This window comes from Gavialis gangeticus, unplaced genomic scaffold (assembly GCF_001723915.1).
Source record: "Gavialis gangeticus isolate Ggan-Ray unplaced genomic scaffold, GavGan_comp1, whole genome shotgun sequence".
NCBI classification, from domain to species: Eukaryota; Metazoa; Chordata; order Crocodylia; family Gavialidae; genus Gavialis; species Gavialis gangeticus.
The window spans coordinates 23,879,775-23,901,645 of NW_017729030.1; positions in this window are offsets into that span (position 1 = coordinate 23,879,775).

Consider the following 21,871-nt stretch of genomic DNA (forward strand, 5'->3'; position numbering starts at 1 on the left):
CCCGAGCCTCTGGTTGCCTCAAGCCTACCTGCCAAAAGCCTGGCACTTTTTTTTTTCTGGGTTTTTTTTGTTTGTTTGTTTGTTTTGATACCTGGATATTCAGGTATCAAATTTTGAGCTTGCATTGCAAATATGCAGTGTGGGGAATGGTTTGTTTTTTTGGGGGGCGGGGGGGGTGTTGTTCCCAACGTGCCTCTTGCCATGTCTCGAACTGCTTTGAGATGCAGCCACAAGTACGGGTGGGCTCATCTGGATGCTCCCCTCAAATTTATCTTGCTCCAGTGTGATGACTAGTACTGAAATACTAGATTTCTTTTCTCTTCTAAAACAATCTTGCCTTGCTTCTAGGTTTACAAGACCCAGATTTGTTTAAAATGATACTAACATTAGCATTAAAAAATAAAACTTGTAAAACATGTAGGAGATAAGAGGGTCATAATTGAAAAAGCTGCATAAAACTAATTGTAGGGGAAGAGAAACAGATTGCATATCTGGTTATTATAAACACCTAAAATCTTTCTTTCTAGGATTTGTAGGGTTCTGTTTATTGACTACTTGGTTACTAAGGCCCCTTCCAGTCTTACAGTATATAAAACAGATAAAAAATCAAATTTGCAGCTGACAACAGGTATCTTGAGCCAAGGGTTTAGGTTTTACTGAACTTCACAACACTGAAAATCTTACATTTTCAGCAATTTTAGCACTGGATGGTTTTGGCTATAGAGTAAAACGGTTACACAGAGATTAAGCAGATGCAATCAGAATACAGCAGTGGCCATTTTAAAATGAACTGATGGATAATGTGAAGGATTCAACTGGAACGCCTTCCAGCGCACAGCTCTGAGATCACAGATTCTAGAGATGTTAATATTGCTTTTATTAGCTATAAACTGAGAAAATAGATCATTGTCATAACATTCACCTTGCTCCCAGTGAAGCTTTGTCTGATCAACTACACTTAGAATTCTATTATATAGAAGGAGGCTCATAAACTAGGACCTTAATATTTTAAAGTTTTATGCTTAGTATGTGAACTTTCCATATTGCTCATATTAATGATGGTATCAATCTCTCATCCAGGTTCTGAAAATTGGCTGTTTCTCCTCTTGTGAAGGTGCAGAATATGAAATCTCCTCTTCGGTCTTTTTGCAATTTTCATCCTTATTACTTCAATAATTCTATGGCAAGATACTTAAGGAGTCACCTGGGATACCATATACTGTTTGCTCTTTAGTTGAACACAGTGCTTTCATTGGTAAAAGGATACCTTGACATTTGTTTATTTGATATTTTTCTTCCCTTCATTGGATTGAGTGCTTAGCCTATATACCTTGTGGTTGAACATCTGGGGCAGCATTTGCAATAAGAAGGCCATAAATTTAACTTTTTATTAGCCAACACTGTTGCAATCAGCTTCTCCTCTGAAGATCCGTCCTGCTCGGTTCAGAAGCATATAAATATTTTGGCAAGATTTGGTATCTCTTACCGCCCCAGGTTTTTAATTTTTTTTTTTTACATAAATTTTTGCAAAAAAAGTCAGCCATTCTGGACTTCCATCCAAATGTATTATATAGGTCTCAATGGGCCACATTGTAATTTGCTTCCAATGTCTCTTTGTTTGCTTGTCTGTTAGTATCTGGGATGCTATCTGAAAGATAACTTTGTACTACATAATAGCAAGTATCACAAGAAAGTTCTTTTTTTAATGAGAGATCATGTTTGGTTGTCCTATGGTTGCATAACGCAGCAGTACTGGGATGCATTTCTTATTCACTAAGTTCTAGAACAAATTTTACACACTTTTATTAGCTATTAATTTGTGTTTGATTTTTAAGAGTTACAGCTGTCACTTTAACGTACTTTTCTCACGATTCCTTATGTAATAATATTTATTTATTTCTTTAAAAGAAAGAAGAGACTTGTGTGCATTCTAACTGGATGATGGAGCTGCCTTGGGTAAGATGCTGTGCTATATTCCTCAGGTCTGGGATTTTAGTGCTTTATGGATATTATGTGTATTTACTAGAAGACTCTGTCTTGGTTACAGTTCTAATCTCAATACTCTTTTCCCACTAGGATAGTTACTTTATTTTTCCTAATTCAAATATAGGGTCCTGCTTCAGGAAGGTAGTTAAAATTATGCCTAAGTGTATATTTAAGTATTTTGTTGATTTAGGGCCTAAAGGAAGAATCTGGCACAATATGTGTTGGATTCCAGATGGAAGAGAATTATGAGATGTGTATGGTCCCCCTCTTTCCTTCCCACCGCCCCAAGGGAAAAAAACCTACTTGAGAAGAACAGAATTTAACTGTTAGAAGACTGAAACAGTCACTGAACTGTAATGTCATCTGTGTTACTTAATTTCCCCACTCCAGACTGCGGTTTCTATACAGAGCTTTGTTAAACCTCGGTTTATTCTGAAAAATCTTTATGATTAGGCTTCTTTGGTTCTCTCTAATTTTACCCGCAGTCATATTGAGGAGTTTAGTGACTTTTTTTCTAACATCCTCAGCAGCAGTACACACTACTCCCCACCCATTCTTCTTCCTGAAGGAATACATTTTGGGTTGACTTTCCTGCAGCCATCTATTCTGTTTCCCAGACAGGTAACTGATGTAGTTAGCCATGTTTGTCTGAAGTCAGGCAGTAGTAAGAGTAGATATGCATGTTATATACTGACTAAATTATATAACACAAACTTTCACGAACAAAGGCTCACTTAATCAGATGCTGTGAAAGGACAATGTAGAACAGTGTCCCAGTGTCCCAGAGAGGGGCCACTGCTCTGCTGTGGCAGGAGCCACAGTAAACAACTCCCCACCCAGTATTGTAGTTTGGACAGGCAACTCTCTTTTTAAATTTTCTTTTGTTTGAAATTTAGACTTTAATGATAAACATGCTTCTAGGATACAGAGATACAGATTCTAGGATAAATATATCTATCTACTGCTGTACTCTATGTAAGTTTAGTAAGCCAGTACCAGAAATGTGGCCTCAATCTTCTAATTCCTCTACCTGCAAGCATTATTTTCAGTGATAATATATTCAAATTCTATATTGCTACATCTCCAAACTACTTCAAAGCAGACATTAGCAATATGAAAACAGAATGCCAGTTTTCCAGTACGGCCTATGTAGTGCTGTTACATAACATGACATGCAGAGTCAAAAACCATCTCTTATGTGAAAAGAACCATATTAGTTGTCCCACGTGCATTAATTCAGAGAATAAGAATGTCTGAAATGTACTGCATCATTGACAGCCAAGACTGAGAAACTTTTCATTAGTGAAAATGGAATTGCAACATTTTCAACTCTCTGATCCTTTGAGGATAATATTAAAAGTGTGAGTTGCACGTTCCAACCAGAAAGCCATTTTGTTGTGGCCAGGTGAAGAATGAAGATTTTAAAACTTTGTGGAAAACAAGAGGCCAAATTCTCAGCTGGTGTAAAATACATAGTACATTGACTCCAATGTCATTGGAGCATTGAAAAATGTCGTTTTATTAAGACCCTTAGAAATAACCCAAGGGGTACATCCTCAGCTAGTATAAGTGTCCTATTCAGGCTTTATCAGAGAAACTATTGGAATAATGATAATTTAGACATAAGAACATAGTCTGGAATCTCTGAGAGAGTCTCTCTTGCTTAATGGCTGTGGTTGGAAATCAGTAAATACGCTAAAGCCCAGCTTCTTTATTGGGTTGGTGACCTTTCCGGGTTTGAGGGATTCCTTTTGTCTAAGTCACCTGAACCCTTCAGGGCATTCTATAAAGCCTAACTCTTTGTATAACATTTGGGGAGGGTCGCAACCTATGGTGGTAGGAAGGAAATTAGTTAGGAAAGATGAAGGATGGGTGTCTCTCTTTGTTTAGTAAAATGACTTTCACTTCCTCTAGCCTCCTCTGCCATTTTACTGTCTTTTACTTATTTTACTGTTCTGAACTGTACCTTTAAATGTTCTTTTCCATATTTGCTAAATCAAACCAAAAAAAAAAGAGCAATATGCAGGAGAAATAACATCATGCAGTTGTGCTGGAACTACTTAGGCTTGAATAGAATGTTACACAGTGATGTGCGGCTTCCAAACCCTTTACAAAGAGCTGACAGGTCAAATCTTTTACACTTTCAACATGTAGTTAAAGCAGGAGCAACTCCATTGATCAAGTTACTTCCATGGACACCAGGACTGAATTTAGGGCTGAATGTATTGGTATTTATGCTTTGGAAGCTTCCAGCCAACTAGTTAGACACCAGGAATTAAATCCAGCTGAGGTATGGATACACTTGTTTGCATGTGTTAACAACAGGATTACATTTGTAAAGATGAAGATGATATACACAGGCTAGAGTTTCTAGTTAAGCACAAGCTTAAATACCTCCCTAGATCAGTGATTATCAAGCAGGGTACTGCAGCACCCTTGAAATCTTTTCAAGGGTGCTTCAGGCAGTACCATGCAATGTTAGCATTCTTAGGTGTGCAAACACAAATCACAAGAAAAATCCAGATATTTCAAATAGGAATCTATAGTGTTAAAAACAGTCTGATCTGTTGTGGTCTTTGCATTCTCTGCAACAGAAGAACTGCTCTATTATTATTATTTTTTCTCCATTGTCAAAAAACAAGTGCAATACAAGATCTGGCATTTTCTGGGGGGTGCCCTGAATCAAACAAGAGGTGCTTTGAATCCAAAAAGGTTAAGAACCCCAGCGCTGGATCTATGACAGAACCCAACACTTAGTAGTTCTCTTAAACCCTGAAGTTCGTCATTATTATTACCTACCTCTTAATTTCTGGCATTGTTTCTTCATTTCATAGGCTGCAGGTATTCTAAGAAATCAAACTGTTTTTTTCAGATATTTTGGGATTGGCTTTTTCAGATATTCTACTTTCAGAAATAGGAGATTGGATTCTGTTTTAATTGCAGCAGTCTGAAATGTTCATAACAAACCTCCTCGCCTTCTACAAGCAAACTGTATTTAAGACTGGGATGGCTGACAGGTTTACAAACCTGAATTGAGTTTCCCATGTCTGATAATAGTATCTTTAAGGAAGTTGGCATTCTGAATTTAGGAGAAGTTCTAATTTTCACATTGCCATTACCACTGCCAACTGCCCTTGTATTATTGTGGAGTCTGATGCTTTCCCAGAAAGCACAGTAAAAATACAGCAAGATTTCTTCTTCATGAAATTGACTATTTAAGTATTCATTTTCTTTTTCTATTTTGAGCGTTGTATGCTTTTTAAAAGGAGACTGCTCTTTTTACCATGGGCTGAGTGCCAGTATTCCTGTTATCAGTGCCTTCCTGCCTGCCTTCCAAGCGATGGCATAAACCAATATGCAGCTAAGCTCAGCTAAAATGTATTTGGAGTTCAGTGCTGTCATTATACAGTAAACTAATAAATATCCTAAACATAACAACGATGGAATAGAACATGATGTCTTCCAAGGTGACACCTTGTCCCATTTTTCTTCTATGTCTGTTTCTGTTGTGTGCAAGGTTGAGACATACAAAGGCTGTGTCTCTATATCTTTATATACAAATAAAACCTTACAAAGGAGCAGGCTTGCTCTTGTGCATTTCTTTCAAGAGTCTAGGTCAAGAGTGGTGATCAAACTCTGGCTTGTAGGCCAGATCCAGTCTGCCAAGCCATTCATCTGTGGGCTTCCCCTAGGTCTGGAAACTTGGCAGCAGGGAAACAGTGATAGCATTAATTGCAGCATTTTGGCTGCCAAATTTCTGGACCTGAAGGAAGCCCTGCAGGCCAAATAATGTGGCCCTGTGTGCCAGAACATGCCAGCACTGGGGTCACTGTGCAGCCAGATCGAGTTCATGGGGCCAGATCCAGCATGCAGGGTTGGACTGGCACAGTGGGTCAGGCTAACAGACTGGACCCTGCATCAGTCATCTCCCTATGGGGCCAAAGAGTTGGGGACCACTGGTCTAGGTTTCCTGTAGCAGGGAGATATAACATTGATTTCCTCAATGGTCTATCAAGACTTTATTGGGGATGCTTTCTATATGCCCAGTAGCTGGACACTGTCTATCTGGCCAGTCACCATTATTAGACAACCTTGTGCTTTCTCCTCCATAGTTTGTGCATGATCCTGTAGTCCATTTATCTCAGCCTATGAGTGAGTCCCAAATCCATGTGCAGATCTGACTTTCCTGGGTGGCCTCTGATCCTACATGGATTTCCTTTTTCTCATTATTTTCATGGTCTCTCTGATACTCTTGTGCTTTAAAGGCAAAACCTCCCTACACTGTTGTTATTGCTGCTTTGGTTCAACAGTACCAGACTCCATGGGATACAGGACACAAATGATGAAAGCATTTGCTTTGAAGAGCTTGCAGTTGGAAAGGCAGATAAAAAAATACATCTATATAAACTGCTTGCAGATCTCAGGATCACCACCAAGAAAAAAGCCCAGACTACTTGTTTGCCCTTTACCTACACCTAAGTCTGAAAATAAAACAGAATAGTAAAACTATAAGTCGACATTGCCAAATAGATGCAGGGGTAGCAGTGGACATAGTCTTCCTGGACTTTCGGAAGGCCTTCGACACTGTCTCTCACCTCGTTCTCATTAAGAAACTGGGGGACTGTGGTGTCGCCACCCACATAGTTAAATGGGTCACCAACTGGCTGGAGGGATGTGGGCAGTGGGGTTCCGCAGGGCTCGGTCCTCGGGCCCCACACTGTTCAATATCTTCATCAGTGACTTGGACGAGGGGGTAAATAGCACCCTGTTCAAATTTGTTGATGACACTAAGATGTGGGGGGATGTGGGCACGCTAGATGGGAGGAATAGGCTGCAATAGGACCTAGACAGGTTACAGGGGTGGGCGGATGAGAATAGGATGGGATTCAACACTGACAAGTGCAAGGTGATGCACCTGGGGAGGAAGAACCAGCACCATACCTACAGGCTGGGGAACTCCCTTCTCATCAGTGCAGAGGCAGAAAAGGATCTTGGAGTCATCATTGATGCCAAGATGAACATGGGCCGGCAGTGTGGGGATGCAGTCAGGAAAGCCAACCTCACCTTGTCATGCATCCACAGATGCATCTCAAGCAGGTCCAAAGAGGTGATCCTCCCCCTCTATGCGGCACTGGTCAGGCCACAGCTGGAGTACTGCATCCAGTTCTGGGCACTGTACTTCAAGAGGGATGTGGACAACATGGAGAGAGTCCAGAGGAGGGCCACTCACATGATCAGGGGGCAGCAGGGCAGGCCCGACGAGGAGAGGCTACGGGACATGAACCTGGTTAGCCCCCACAAGAGAAGGCTGAGGGGGGATCTAGTGGCCTGTTACGAACTAGTCAGAGGGGACCCGCAGGCACTGGGGGAGTCCCTGTTCCCCCACGCACTACCAGGAGTGACCAGGAATAACGGTCACAAGCTGGCAGAGGGTAGATTCAGGCTAGATATCAGGAGGCGCTACTTCATGGTCAGGACAGCTAGGATCTGGAACCAACTTCCAAGAGAAGTGGTGCTGGCTCCTACCCTGGGGGTCTTTAAGAGAAGGCTAGATGTACACCTTACTGGGGTTGTTTGACCCCAGTACTCTTTCCTGCCATGGCAGGGAGTTGCACTTGATGATCTACTTAGGTCCCTTCTGACCCTAGAAACTATGAAACTATAAGTGGATCAGCTGTGCTGAGATGTCCTGTTATCCTTCAGGTTTGGGCCCCTGCCACTCCAGTATGCTTATGCTTGTGAATTGACTTCATCTTTCTTGGTCAGAGATGCAAACAATCATTTTAAAAACTTTTTCCTCTCCAGGAGTGCCAGTGGCCTGACTGTGGGAGAATAGTCAGGGCATACCTCTGCAACCAGGGAAACCCAGAGTTTCCTGCCTGCACAGACATGCCTGGGGAATCCCTGGAGACACCTCTGCAAATGGGGAACCCTGAAGTTTCCTTGTCTGCAGAGAGGTATCCTGAGTTGGGTTCCCCAGATGTACCTCTGCCAGTGAGGAATCCTGTGGCTTCACAAATTGCAGAGGTATGTCCTGCATCAGACTCCCTGGGTGTACCTTTGCAAGGAAGGAAACCCAGGGTTCCCCACTGGCAGAGGCACACCCAGGGATTCTGATGCAGGGCACACCACTGCAAATGGGGAAACCTGAACAGGCACTCCTGGGGCTTCAGATCCTGCATGCCTGAGGAATACCTCTGCAAATTGGGCCCTTAAAGCCCTGAAAGTGCCTGCATGGGATAGATGGAGAGCATGGGCGGCTTTGAACTGCTCACTTTCCCACCTTACAACAAACAGACATCCACTACAAAATAGCAACACAAATTAGTAGATGTTAAGAGGTATGAATCCAAAAAGATGCCACGGCCACAAATTAGAGTATCTGTGGCATGACAAAGGGCATGGACATCTATTTGCTTTTGCTTTGTGCCACCTTAACAATTTTATGGTGGCACAAAGGCAGCATCTGTTTCCAGTCTAAGTAGCTCAGAGTGGTCTTGAAGTACACACTCAGGATCTTTCAGCTGTCTACTCCACCTAGCTACTGGCCTCCAGTGCAGGCAGAGCAAGATTGAGTGGCATTTTCTTGTCAGTGGGCATGCCTACATGAGACATTTATTGCAGAGCTGACTAATTAGCTCCACAGAAAACATGTCAGCATCTGCACGTGCACCCCTATTAGGGTGCAGAAAACCAATAAACTTCACAGCAGAGTAGTACTGTAAATACAAGTACTACCTTGCTGAGGAGATTGTTCATATGCAGAAGCTGACCCAGCTGGCTGAGGCATGAAGGTGCTTCAGTGCTGGGGCTGCCTGCTGGCCAGCCCCCACACTGCAGCACCCTTCTACCTCAGCCAGCCCCTCTGCAGCACATGGAGCTTGGTCAGAGCAGCCCCAGGCCTAGTAGCTCCATGTTCTGCTCATAAATAAAACTCTGGAGCTAATTGCTCTGGGCACACGTTCAAACAGGGTGTCTGGGAGCAAAAAATTCTGGAGCAGTAAACTCCAGAGTTCATTCATTTGCATTAATTTCACATGTAGACACATCCAGTTCTCACATTCAGCATGGAGGAAACAGTATGGCAAAAGAAGAGCCGGCAAGCATATTCAATTAAAGGGAAACTGGATTCACTACTACTTTAGAAAAGAGTTGTGGCATACTGTAGACAACTCTAGGTTTATTTTCTAACTTCTGTCTCTTCTCAAATATGCTGAAGTTTTTAAAAAATGAAACAGATCTGTAGAAATGATTTTCCTCTTTTCTTCACATCACTACAGTCAAAGGGAATTTCTGTAAAAATGTTCAAGGATACTGAAACTAGCAGTGTCAACTGAAAACATTAGGATTAATTTAAGCAGAAATATACACCTGCTTTTCTTTTTTTGCACAATAAAATACATGGAGTTTTCTTTTCAGAGGTGTTTTTTGATGTATTTGAAGCCCTTTCAGGATAGTGTACTCTGAAGAGTGATTACATACCTGACTATATTTGATGTTGCTTAATAGATTGTTTTGTGATTTGCCTTTATAAATTCTAAGGTGATTCACTGCACCTTTTGGAATGGCTTTAGCAGCAAATTACTGACAGTTTTTTGATTTCTACCAAGTGCACGATTATTCTGTAGGGGAATATCAGAGAAATAAGAACCTTTCTAAAAAGACATGAATAAATAAAAGCATTAAAAAAAGGAATTTTTATGCTTTTTGTTCTCGCTTTCAAGCACAGAAAATAGAAAGAATAAAACCAAAATATTTTATTTAGCTTCCACAAATTCTTGGTATCCTTGTAAAATGCATTACAATTTGTTTCATCTGCAACATTTTCCTTTCTTGGTAAAAGCAGCCTGAATACTGTGATCCATTGTGGTAACAAGTAAGCCTTCTGAGTGCAGTGCTCTCTTATAACCACACAAATCACTGCAATCTGTAGCAGTATAGTGTAACATTCCACTCTTCTTGGAAAACATCAGTCAAATCCCTGGGTACCCTTACAGAGAAATTGTTGGCAGAGTCACCTTTCTATCAAAATATCCACAGTAAAGATGAATTAGATGGTGATTTAATATAAAACTCCAAGAGTTTCCCCAGGAGATAAATAAGGTAAATCAGAGGAGAACAGTCTGATGGACACCCATGATCTATCCCATATAAAGCAAAGTGAAAAATACTTTACCTTAGCATTTTTTATTTAGTCATAAGTGGGTTACTAGTAATATAGGAAGTTTCTTTGTTTTGATTATTTTTGTTCTGTACTTTTAAGATGAGGAAGTTTAATTCTCATGGACTTGTCATAATAAAGCTGTTTGGGGAATTAAAATTTCCTGACAAAATCTGGGTAATGTCATTGGGTGACATAGTAATAGTTCAAGACATTATCACACTGTAAATATAAAAATCACACTGTGCTATATAAGGATGTGTTAAAATGAGTCCAACCCAACTCAGAACAACTCCCACTGGATTTGATGAAAATTGGATCGGGCTATATGGAAGGATAATCTTTTTTTTTTTTGTCATGTGCTATGTGTCTGTACATATGAGGAGCATGTGCGCTCAGTTTGGGTTCAGCCAGGATGATTTCTATTTCAAATTAAGGCAAATGGCGGAAAGAACAAATACAGTCTTATATAGGAGTATGTGTTACATATTCGCTAACATCTGGCTAGAAAAGGGAGAGAAAAACGTGAGGCTTTTTAATGCTTTTGTTAACCATCAAACAATTTTTGACAAAATCTCCAGCCATCTGAAATTAACTCAAAGTCTTCGCCACTGTCCTTATATTAAAGATCCACCACAGGGAACATTGCATTACCTTTCCCAGTTCTACTACTTCACACACCATAAAACAGGTTCCTGTGTTTGTTCCAGTTATTCCACTTGGACAGGAATTGTGCAAAATATTCTCAACAAATCCTCAAGCCACTTGAAGCCTGTCCAACTTCACAGAAGTCACAGCACGTTCAGTTGAAAATTAACTGAGATTCACACACCTTTGCATCATTTTAAGCAAATGCAGTGCAATTCATAAATTTGTGACGAAATCATGTGAACACTGACAGATCACTCAGCTTTTTGATATTCTAAAATAAAAATATTTCATTCTGAAATTGTTTCTTATGCAGAGACATTAAAATAAAGGAACATTTTATAATATTAGTATATTGAATGCAAAGCAAAGAAATTAAATGAAGAAGAAAACTGCTGAAGACTGGATCTAGGTGAAATGAATGTGTGAGGAAAAACTTGACTAAGATCAGGGAAAAAATCAGAAATGCATGACTTAGATGCACTTTGGCAAGTGCATTTAGCATAGGGAGGTCCCCTCTGGCTACTGGGTGTTACACTACCAAAACCCAAGTCATCACTGCTCCCAGTGGCAGGGAGGAAAAGAAAGAAAGCTGTGATCATTTCCCCCAGGTGGGCTTAAGTAGGGGCCCAGCTTCCCATCTTAACCAGTCAGGAGGCATAGAGGTGTGGAGATCATGATGAAACCCAGCTGGCCAATCAGCCCAAGTGGGACTGCCTGTTATAGCATTGTGGTATTGACTTCTTTGCTCAGACCCTTTCTGCTTCTTAATTTAAAGAGTGATGAATAAAGTGTGAGTTATACTTTGCATTTTATAACATTAGTTCCTGTAGTGTTTTAGATGTTTTAAGAGTCAGGCAAGTTTCAAGCACATAATTCCTGCTTAAGGATGCTAGAAAGCTAAAAGCCTAACTTGAAAATCATAGCTTGAAAATTTGCCCTCAAGAGCCTCAACAAGTAGATGTATTATCCCAGCAGTCTGAAAGTCTTGCAAGTTGAGCATTTAAATCAGGTCTGAATGAGTTTGATTCTGATCTCACATTTATGGAAATTAAAAGTATAATTCCATGAAACCAATAGACTTACCTTGGTATAAAAATAGTGTTCAATCAGTCAAATATGGTGAATGCACATAACAGTATTTTAAACACTTTCCTCCCTTCCTCTCCTTTTCATGTGTTAATATAATACTGATACAAGCTTCTGTAAATTGAAGCCTGTTATTTACAGATTTCTGGCAATGAATTTTGAAACTAGATTCTCAGCTCTTTTTTCATTCTGTTGCTTAGAGGCTTGGAGTATATTAACTTTATGAACCTTATGGAAAAATTATTTAATTTTAGAGGGATTAGTCAATTATCCACTGCAGGTCTAATACAATAAATCTTATATTATACTGAGAGCTAACCATTAATCAGCAAACTCTAGCAGCACAATGACTGTATATTCCAACATCCAGTGGGCTTATACATGTTACTTGACTTCATTTTTCTTGGTCAGAGATGCAAATGACCATTTTTAAAATTATTTTTCTAACATCATTTTAATTTTATTTATTATCCTCTTAAGAATTTATTTCTTTTCCTTCCTTCCTAATTGTTCCCTACTAATTTGTAAGGTTGAAGTTTCCTCCCGTCGTCAAATCCTGAGGGAAAACTATGTGCATGGATTTTTTTTAGTCCAAAGCATAATTCATCTAATAATTTCCTCTACTCCAGTCAAATACACTTTAAGTTTGTTATCCTCTTATGGTGGCCTGTCAGAGTTGTGTGATACACCAAAGAAAACATGGTTTGGCACAAAGACATGCCTAATGCACTTCTTCTCTTGAGATGCTTGGATTTTTGCCGCAGCAAACTTGAGTATTTTAAAGATATAAATATAATGCTATTTAGTGTGAGATGTTGCTGTTGGTCATGGATTAATTTTCACAGTCATTAGGTAGCTACTTTCAAAATTGGTATAATTCACAGCAATTTTTTTCCCCTTTTTTGGAACCCATCTTTTCATTAATAACAAAAAGTATGGCTCCTGTATTTACTGTCCTCATTTACACAAATTCAGTGAACAGTTAAAATCAGCTGGGTTTGACTTCAAGTGAATCCCCTTTCACTCTTAATCACAAAAATGTTCTATTATCATTTACTGTTTTCTTGGTGATGATCATTTCTGCCTGGCAAATGTTTTCTAGGCGGGGAGAATGAGGAAGAAAGAACAGGAGTTTTGTTTTCTGATCATATTTATCACTACAGTTGTTGATACGTTAATAGATTTTGCTGACAGTCGCATAAAAGCAGACATGTTTCATCTCAATATCTGTGTGGTGAATAGGGCAGAGATGCATCTTATAGACTAATTTGAGTGATTTCTTCCTCACAAAAGCGTACGCATCTCTGATTCAATTAGTTTATAAGGCTGCATCCCTACCCTGTCTTCTACCTAACTTCAGACTAATACTGGCCAACTTTGTCCCTCAGGACCTTGTTGCATGTTAATTTTAGGCGGCTCCTGGAGCTTTTAATCCCTGAACTGTCCACCTATTCACACCTGAAACTAGTTTTAAGCACTATAAGTAGCTTCAATTTATGCCACTCCAGCCTAGATTTACCTCTGATCTATGTTACCCAGCTTGTGTTGCACTAATGTGTAGCCACTCTAGACTACACATTTGTGTGAACACCCCCCCACCCTTTACCTGCTGGCCTGGATTGGGCCTACTAACCCCCTGCCACCCTCCATACCACCCCAGATCCCCACTCACTGCTAGCTTGTCCCTCCCCACAGCTGCTGCTCTCTGGGCCCAGCTCAGCCTAGAGAACAGCAGCAGCCCAGCAGTGGTGGCTGGGCAGGTAGGTTAACCCTTCCCTGCCTGTTTCCCCAGGATGGGCAGCCACAAGTAAGCAGAGAGGGAGAATTGGGGAGAAGCCTGAGGGGCAAGGGTGTAATCCTAGGGGCTGGTGAGAATGGGGTGGGTGATTCTTACCTTTCAGTCCTCCAGGCCTCTTCTGGCCTTGAGCTAGCACTTACACTGATCAATATTTGAGCAGCTCACAGTGGAGCATGTAACAAGACCCTCTTCTGGTGAGTAGTTGCATTCAATGAAGTGCCTGTTTGTTTATTTGAACTGTTTATCTTACTGGTTCCTTATCCTATAACATGACATCATGATATTAAATTGATTGTTAATAGCCATAAAAAGCTAAGAAATGGTGTATGTATTTAAGAAAGGGTGTATGTATTTAGGAGATGAGAAATATTTTAAAATAATTCAAACTCAAATATTTTATTGAAAGGAAAAGGACTTAAGGTCCTAGATGAATGTAACCTTGGAGTCTTTCAGTGACAGCCTTTTTATTCATGTTCCAGTAGATGGTGCCAGTGTCACAAGTAACCTGTTTCCAGAGTCTTTGAAAGCTCTTTTATCTTGTATCAGTGGGTAGCTGGGGTTAAAATTGAATTTGTAGCTTCTAACATGTTGCCCATGAGTACAAGAGGAAGAAAGAGTTACGGGTGAGACTGCCTGGTGGCAAATCTGAAGGTTCTGGGTTTAATTGGGTTTAAATTCACCTTAAACTCCTTAGTAGAAACTAAGAGCAAGTGCCTCGTATGAAGAAATGTAGGACTCGTGCAGGTAGTGAAACATCCTAATCACAAAAATAGTCTAAAGGGAAGCCACACTTTTTGTCTTTCCTGTTGTTGATTTTAAAGTTTGTTAACAATAAAACAAAACAATTATGAGACTGCATTATGCAACTTCAACATTTATAATGATGATCTTTCATTTTAGATAGGGCCAGTTATTCATTGAGTCAGGTTACTGTTTTGCCATCTCTTTTCCAGTTTGTTGCTTTATTTCCCCTGCCCTGAAGCGGGGAGGGGTCAATAGTTCTGTTTAGTGAGATGAGGTGAGAGCTTGGGATGTCTTTAATAAGTGGAAATAGTAAAGAGAAAAAATAATGTGGCTTTTACATTTCACTTGTATGTAAAATAGAATTACAGTCACTTAGATATTAAGTGTGCTGGAAAATGGAATACAATGCACATCTAAGTACACTGACATTTATATAAATAAGAGTAAGCATGGCAGAATTAAAAGAATAGCTAGGATTTGAATTTTACGATAAGAAAACATATCAAGAGACTTAGGAGCTGGGAAGTAGTGAGCATTATAGGTTTTAAATGAGCGCCAAGGACATTCTTTTGGAAGTGTATTGTTCTTACTATTTTTTATTTCTTTACTTTGGCATAAAATGGTTTAAAACTGTATATGAAAAATGACAAATCAAACTGAATGCAACTAATTGTCTCTCTTAATTTAATTCACTTTTTGTCAGTATCTAGTCTTGGAGTAAACAGGGTATTGTACTCATGTATTAGCAAATAAGAGTGTGAGAAGAGCATTTAACTTCTCTGTGTGATTTCTGGCAGAAGAAAACCTATCTTAAAGTTACAGATGCATGAGCACATTTTAGGAAGTTAGAAACAGATACTGGAGCCTTATCCCATGTCAGGAGCTATGTGGTAACTGTCTATGTGCCTGCTGGTATATGAAAGCTGGCTTGGGATAGCTTAACCTGTATGACTGAGAACTAAACTATTTAGCTTCCATGTACTCTGGGCTAAAAGCAGGGATACAAGCAACTTCTGCAGAGTAGCTGACAGGTGGTAAATCCCTGCTCTTTTTTATCCCAAGGTAATTTGTTCATTTTTTCATGTCTTAATCCAATCAGGAAACAGAAGCAATTGCATGTGATCTGTAAATCCAGTTTAAATAGACTTGGATTTTGATTTTTGAAGTCCCATAAGAAACTGTGGACAATACAAACCAGTGATTACTTTGTAAAATTTATTCAGAGAATAATTAAGAATATTTGTTAAATTCCAAAGAGATCTCATCAAAATATCTCATCAATACTTCAGGGCTATTTAGCGTTGGAAATTGGTCTCTCTGAACTGCTAGTTCAAATGCAGCTCAGAATGGGAGGGGGTGAGACCTTGAGCTCTTCTTCTTCTCTTTTATCCAAGACCAAGAGGGCAGAAAAGTAACTAAGAAGGCTTGCTTGGATCATTTTTCCAAAGGGATATTATAGAGCCAGCAAAGCCAACACTCCTGACCCTCTTTCTGTGGAAGCTTCCTGTGATCCTGGGCTGGCAGAATAGCATAGAGTAGCCCAGATGAAATAGGCTTCTATTATGCTTTGAAGTGCTTCAAAGGTGGAAAATCACTTATGACAATACCCCACCCAGAATGCCAAGCAGTCCCTGGACAATTTGGCCTCCAATTTCTTTACAATTTGATGGCTGATTCACTAGTTAAGTGAGTTAATGGGCTACATTCTGCTTGCAGTGCATAGGTGATACGTACTAATCACAAACCTCAACTGATACTGATACAACTTTGTTAAATGTTCTCAAAGGAAAGTTGAATTGCATATGGGAATGGAGAGCAAATTCATCTACTTTTCCTTATATTAGTCTCATCAGATCAGGACTGAGGTATCTTAGTGGATGATTTGAGAGAGACATACACTTGTTCTACTTTTCCTTTGCCAAAAAAGAAATAAGAATGTCAAACTCTAGTCTGCCAATGCTGATTACAAGAAATAAAAAATCACTCTAAGAATTAACAAATAAAATAATACCCAGTTAAAAACCTTTCAGTAGTTTCAGGGTGAGGTTTCCTAGGGAGTCTGTGCCAATAGGGGCTGTCCTATTGTCTGCCTCACTTCTGGTAGCAGGAAGTCCACTGGCACAACAGTCCATTGGCCCTGCCATGTGTGGTGCCATGGCCAGCCCAGCATCTTGATGCTCCTTCAGGTGGAGAACTCATCAAACGCTAAAGATGTTCTCCATTTGTAGGGCCTGCTGAAAAAGGTGACAGTGGAAATCTGGCCTGTATTAAAAGGCGCGCACAACTGATTCTAAGAACTGCTTATTTTTATTCAATTTGACTTTCCTTTGCAAATTTTGCAGGGTCAGAAATATGTTTGCTTGTGCAAAGAGATAATGTCACACAAAAGAAGCGGAGCTAAAGTTGACCAGAAATAAAATCAGACTAGGAAGCCCCAGGTGGGTTCCAAGTATCCTGCTACTCTATGAAGAACATCTAAACCTGCAGCATCTAGGGCTTTCAGACTCCTCGGCAAGCTAGCTTTCTGGCTTGCGCAGTTCTCAGGGGATCTGGGGCCTAAAGGTACAAGAGATGGGGAGCACAGGAAGCCAACTTGCTCATGAATCTGCAATTCTTCTGGTTCCCTTTCTGAGACAAATGCCCTGCCTGGGTTTTCTGGAATATTTGTCATAATCTACATGTTTCTGTGAAATATTTCACTTTCAGTTAACCTTTTTTCTGACAGAAAAATATTCTATTTGGATCATTCTTGACAGGCTCATGTCAGGACCACTTTACAAATATATTCTACAGTGTAGAACAGCGGTAGTAAAGGCTCTTCACAGGTGATACAATTAAGACCCAATTAATTTGTTAATTATGCCATAGATAGTGACCCTGCCAGACACTCAAGCAATTAATGGTGAGCCAAAATGGGAAACCAGCCACAGAAGTATTCTACAAAAGATATGTAACATTTTTGCGGCTGGTTTCCATTGCACCTTAAATTGAATGTGGCAGGGTAACCATAGTTGGCTTGTGGTTCCAGTGTGGTCCCAGCCCTGGATCTCGCAATCAGCTGATTGTCAGTCCCAGGACAAGGGAGTCTTGACCCAGCTCCACTGTGGTCCCAAGGCTGGGACCATGCTGGAGTCTGTAAATGACTCTGGTGCATTTCTGAGGCTGGGACTGACAATCAGTTGACTGTCGGTCCCTGTCCCAGGACTGCTTGGGTTCAGTCAGGCTGTGGGCACCCAATATTTTGCTTGTCAATGCAGGGAGAGCATGGGATTCTGGGCTCTCCTTGCACTGGCAAATAGTAATGGTGCCACTGGGATCTGAACCCTGTTCCAAAAATTGCATATCCCGCTATATATGTGTGGCATGGAAGGAGGTGCAATTCTTGGGATCTGAGATCAGATCCCATACTGCCATTAAATGAACATGTGCCTGGGGCCAAAGATACAGCCCATGGGTTGGATCTGGCCCATGGAGCCATATGTTCCAACCCACAGAACTCATGGAGATGATGAGAATTTGGTGTGGAGGGGGTGGGGGCTGTAGCAGAACCATGCCTAGGGGTTACTATGTCACCCTCTGTTGACACAACTCCTGCCTCCATTCTGGCTCCTTGGGGTACCTTCCCTTTTTCTCACCTGTTGTATCTTGATGGAACTATATTTGTGTTAAGGGTCCCAGAGTATGAGGCCTTGTTCACTTTAGCCAGCAGGTACCTCTTGTACCTGGCTGGCCCCAGTCTTGGCCCGCAGATACTCAGTTATGGCTCTCAGGGCGCCAGTTCCCTTATGAATTACATTTGTGGCCTCTGTTCTCCCTTATAGCCATGCCTGTGCCTTGCAGATGTTATTCCATGTTCATTTGGAGTGCATCCCTGACTCCAGCACAGCTTTTAGCCCTCAGGCATTGAACCTCTGTCTTGGCCTCAGACTTCCTGGCCTTAGCCCCCGCTTTTTATGGCTGCAAGCCCCCAACCCCATCTCACACTTGTATGTTCTGGGACTCTGGGCCTGTCTCATGCTGTGGGCCAGCCCTCGGTTTCCTGACCCCAGACCCTTGCTGTATCAGCCCTCAGTCCCCTGGGTCCTGAACCCCAAGCTGGACTGCCTTTGCTATATCAGCCCTCAACCTTCTGGGTCTCTGACCCCAGGCTAGGCTGCCTGTCAGAGTGCCCCATCAGGCAGCCCTCCACAGCCTCCACACTTCCCTATAGTCACAACTTGGTCCTCTGGTATAAAGCTCAAAACATAACGTAAGTGCAAGCAGGCTGCTTCACAAACTAAAAGTCTTCCCCACTTGGAGGTAATGTTGCCTGCAAGCCATATCTTCATTGGAGCTCTCTCTTCCCAGCTGTCTTGGGTGGCCTGGGTGTGTGCCCATCTGTTTCCAGCAGTCGTTCTCCCCTGGGAGTTCTTCTCCCTGCAGCGTGCAGGGGCAGACTGTCCCTTTGGGCTTAGGCACTGGGCTTATGTGCCCAAAAGCCTTCCTGTCACATGGCTTCCCAGCCACACACTAGGGTTTCCAGTTGGACTAGATAGCCGTCTCATCCTCCTCTCCCGCAGCTGCCAGATGCTTTCCCCTCTTAAAGCAACAGGAGCCTTGGCCCCTGTTACAGGGCCTGCCATCCAGTGTATGGAATCCCACTCAGGACATATGTCAGTGGTGGAGGGGTGAGTGATGGGTATATTCATCTCCATGGCTCCAGAATCCATGATGGTTAACATGTTGCTGCTCATCTTACCATCAGAGGTGGGTTTGGATCCAGACCACAAAGGAGAGGGACAGAAGTTACACATAAACCAGTTTAAGTGATCAGAAACTGGTTTAAACCTGTAACAGAACAGAAGCTCAGTGCACACAAACCAGTTTCAAAATGGCTGAAACTAGTTTAAGATAAACCTGGTTGAAAGTAGTATCAGACTTAGCTGATTTAGATCAAACCAGTTTATAAAATTTATGTCCCAGACCAAAAAAGACCTACAGGCCAGATCTATCCAGGGGGTGGCTAAGGGAGTTTAACACCTCTAATGTAAAACAATCTGTTCCTTATCATTGTCTTGACTACTGGCATAGTTTCAAGGTTTCTTCTAATATTTATATATTGCTGTCACAAACTTGTATTTAGTCTTTATTTTTACTGAATGGTGTATTCCACTGAAGATATGCCCCAAAATTCTGTGTTCAGCTCCTTTAATGAGTTACAGAGACGCAGATTCATCAGTTTGTAATGGGCTTGTCCTGCTTGCTTTGTTGTCAATGTAAGTGTTGTTACTTGCTTTCGTAGGAGCATGTTCAGCCCTGCTGTTTGAGTCCATTACATTACAAATCTTCAGCCAAAAGGATTAAAGAAAATACAGGACCAATCGGGAAAAGATCAAGTAGACATTTTCTCTGTGTTCCAAGAGAATGAAATCAGAGTATCTTTGAAAGGGTATAAACATTTGGTGCCCCTGATTTGCCCTATGATGTTCTTTCCAGATGGAGAAAATCAGTGTGCTGGCTAGGTCAATAGCATTGCTTTACGTTGATTCTGCAGTGTTGGTGATTACTGTTTGTTTATTTGTATAATCTTGGTTTGTGCAGATAGAACTGCAACCCTTTCTGATACTGAGCTGAAGTAATGTAAAACAAGAGAGGAAATGTTTCAAACATTTTTTGGGCTGGACTCACCCCCCCCAAATAGTTTTGTTTGTGCCACTTCTGTGAATTAACCTGGTAGGTGAGGATACCCCTGATGATGTGAGTCCCCTGCTCAGCAGTGACAGCTCTATCCCATTGTTTTATGACATTTCTAAAGTAGGGACTGTATCAGCCCATGTAATCAAAATGGTTCTGTAGTCTGACTTTCTCCCAAAAGCATAAATTAGACTAGTTCTGATGTTTTTCAAATTTGTTCTAGTTGTCCCTGTTTTCTGCCAAACCCAGGATCAACTACATAAAAATCTGGAAATGAGCCCCATGTATCATCTCTCCTTGGGCACTAGGATGATCACAGACAGCTTGTAACTTTTTATTTATTTTCTAATCATTTTCTATATTGTAGTGCCAAATGAGCTGGATCCAAATGACAAGACAAGAGTGTAAAGCTTTGGTCAACCTTGATGCAATCATAGAGATCTTCCTTAACATAGGTTGTGAGCAAAAGCTTTGGTCACTATCCAAGACATTCTGTTTGTATGCACAGAGAAAAGGTGGTCATTGTTCAGATATGTCAAAACAAATACCCCTGACATTTATGGTTTTGGAAGTCACAGTATAAAGGAGGTCATTATCCCCATCATACAGATGGGTGAAATACTGAAGTGTAAATGACTTGATCAATGCACCCATAAGGGTAATGGCAGAACCAGGACTTGAATCCAAGTCTTTTGAATCCCAATCCATGAACAGTCCAGTAGGTTATTCTTCCTCTTCTATTATCTGCTACTTTTGCAGGCCATGTACAAACTCAGCCATCCCTGCCCATGAGATGATTTTTACATCATAGGAATTGTCCCTATGATTCTCAGGTTTAGGGGTTCACATTGTCCATGATCTTGTGTGTCTAGGACACACAGGGTAAAAAGAATATTTGCCATTCTACACCCATGAACAAGTGCACAAAGTTCAAGGAAACATGTCACAAACTCAAAGCTGGTTGATGTGAATATCTGTGTTTACTGGCATTATCAAGAGAGGCCAATGATTGAACTTCTAATTTATGGGAATACATCAAGGCCATGGTTCAGTTGCACTGAATCAGTACTGAAGAATTTGTGCTGCCACTGTCCACTCCTCAAACACAGTGATTCAGGGCTGGATGATTAGGGTTAGGATCCGAGGGTGTCAAGCTTAGTAGTAGGTAAGAAATGTTAATGTTTGTTTGGTCTGGAAGCAGCTGTGGTATATTACTGGGTATTTTCATGCACCGAAATGGTTGTACAAGACAAAAATGGGCCAAGGCCAGTTATTACTGGGATTTTGTTCTGTATCTCTGCCACGTGTTTTCCAGTGTTAAATGCTATTGCAATGATACCTATGGGTGGAAGAGATACAGGGGCAGACTAAATTTGTGGATCTTGTCATTCAAGATAAAAAGATACTTAATAATGCATCTCTGCTTTTACTCAGCATTGCTCCCTTGTGAGCAGGGGGTGGATAGAAAGGGGGTACACTGGTGTAGCCATACCCCTTTTTTTGCCCATCCATAGAAGCAGCAGCCAGGGACTTTTTAAGTTCCCAAAGAAAGTAATAATTTCACCATTCATTCCTCTTCATGCTCAGAGGCATGTACACTCCCCTCCCATTCTTCCTTCCCAGTTCCTCCTCAAAAAACCCCTTAACTCCAAACCTTCTCTTCAAAGTAAAGAGCACACAAAAAACAAACAGTAGGACTCTCCACTGCCTGATGTTGTGACCCTGACCACAACAGCATAACATTATGTTAAAAGCCTTAACATCAGTTTCCT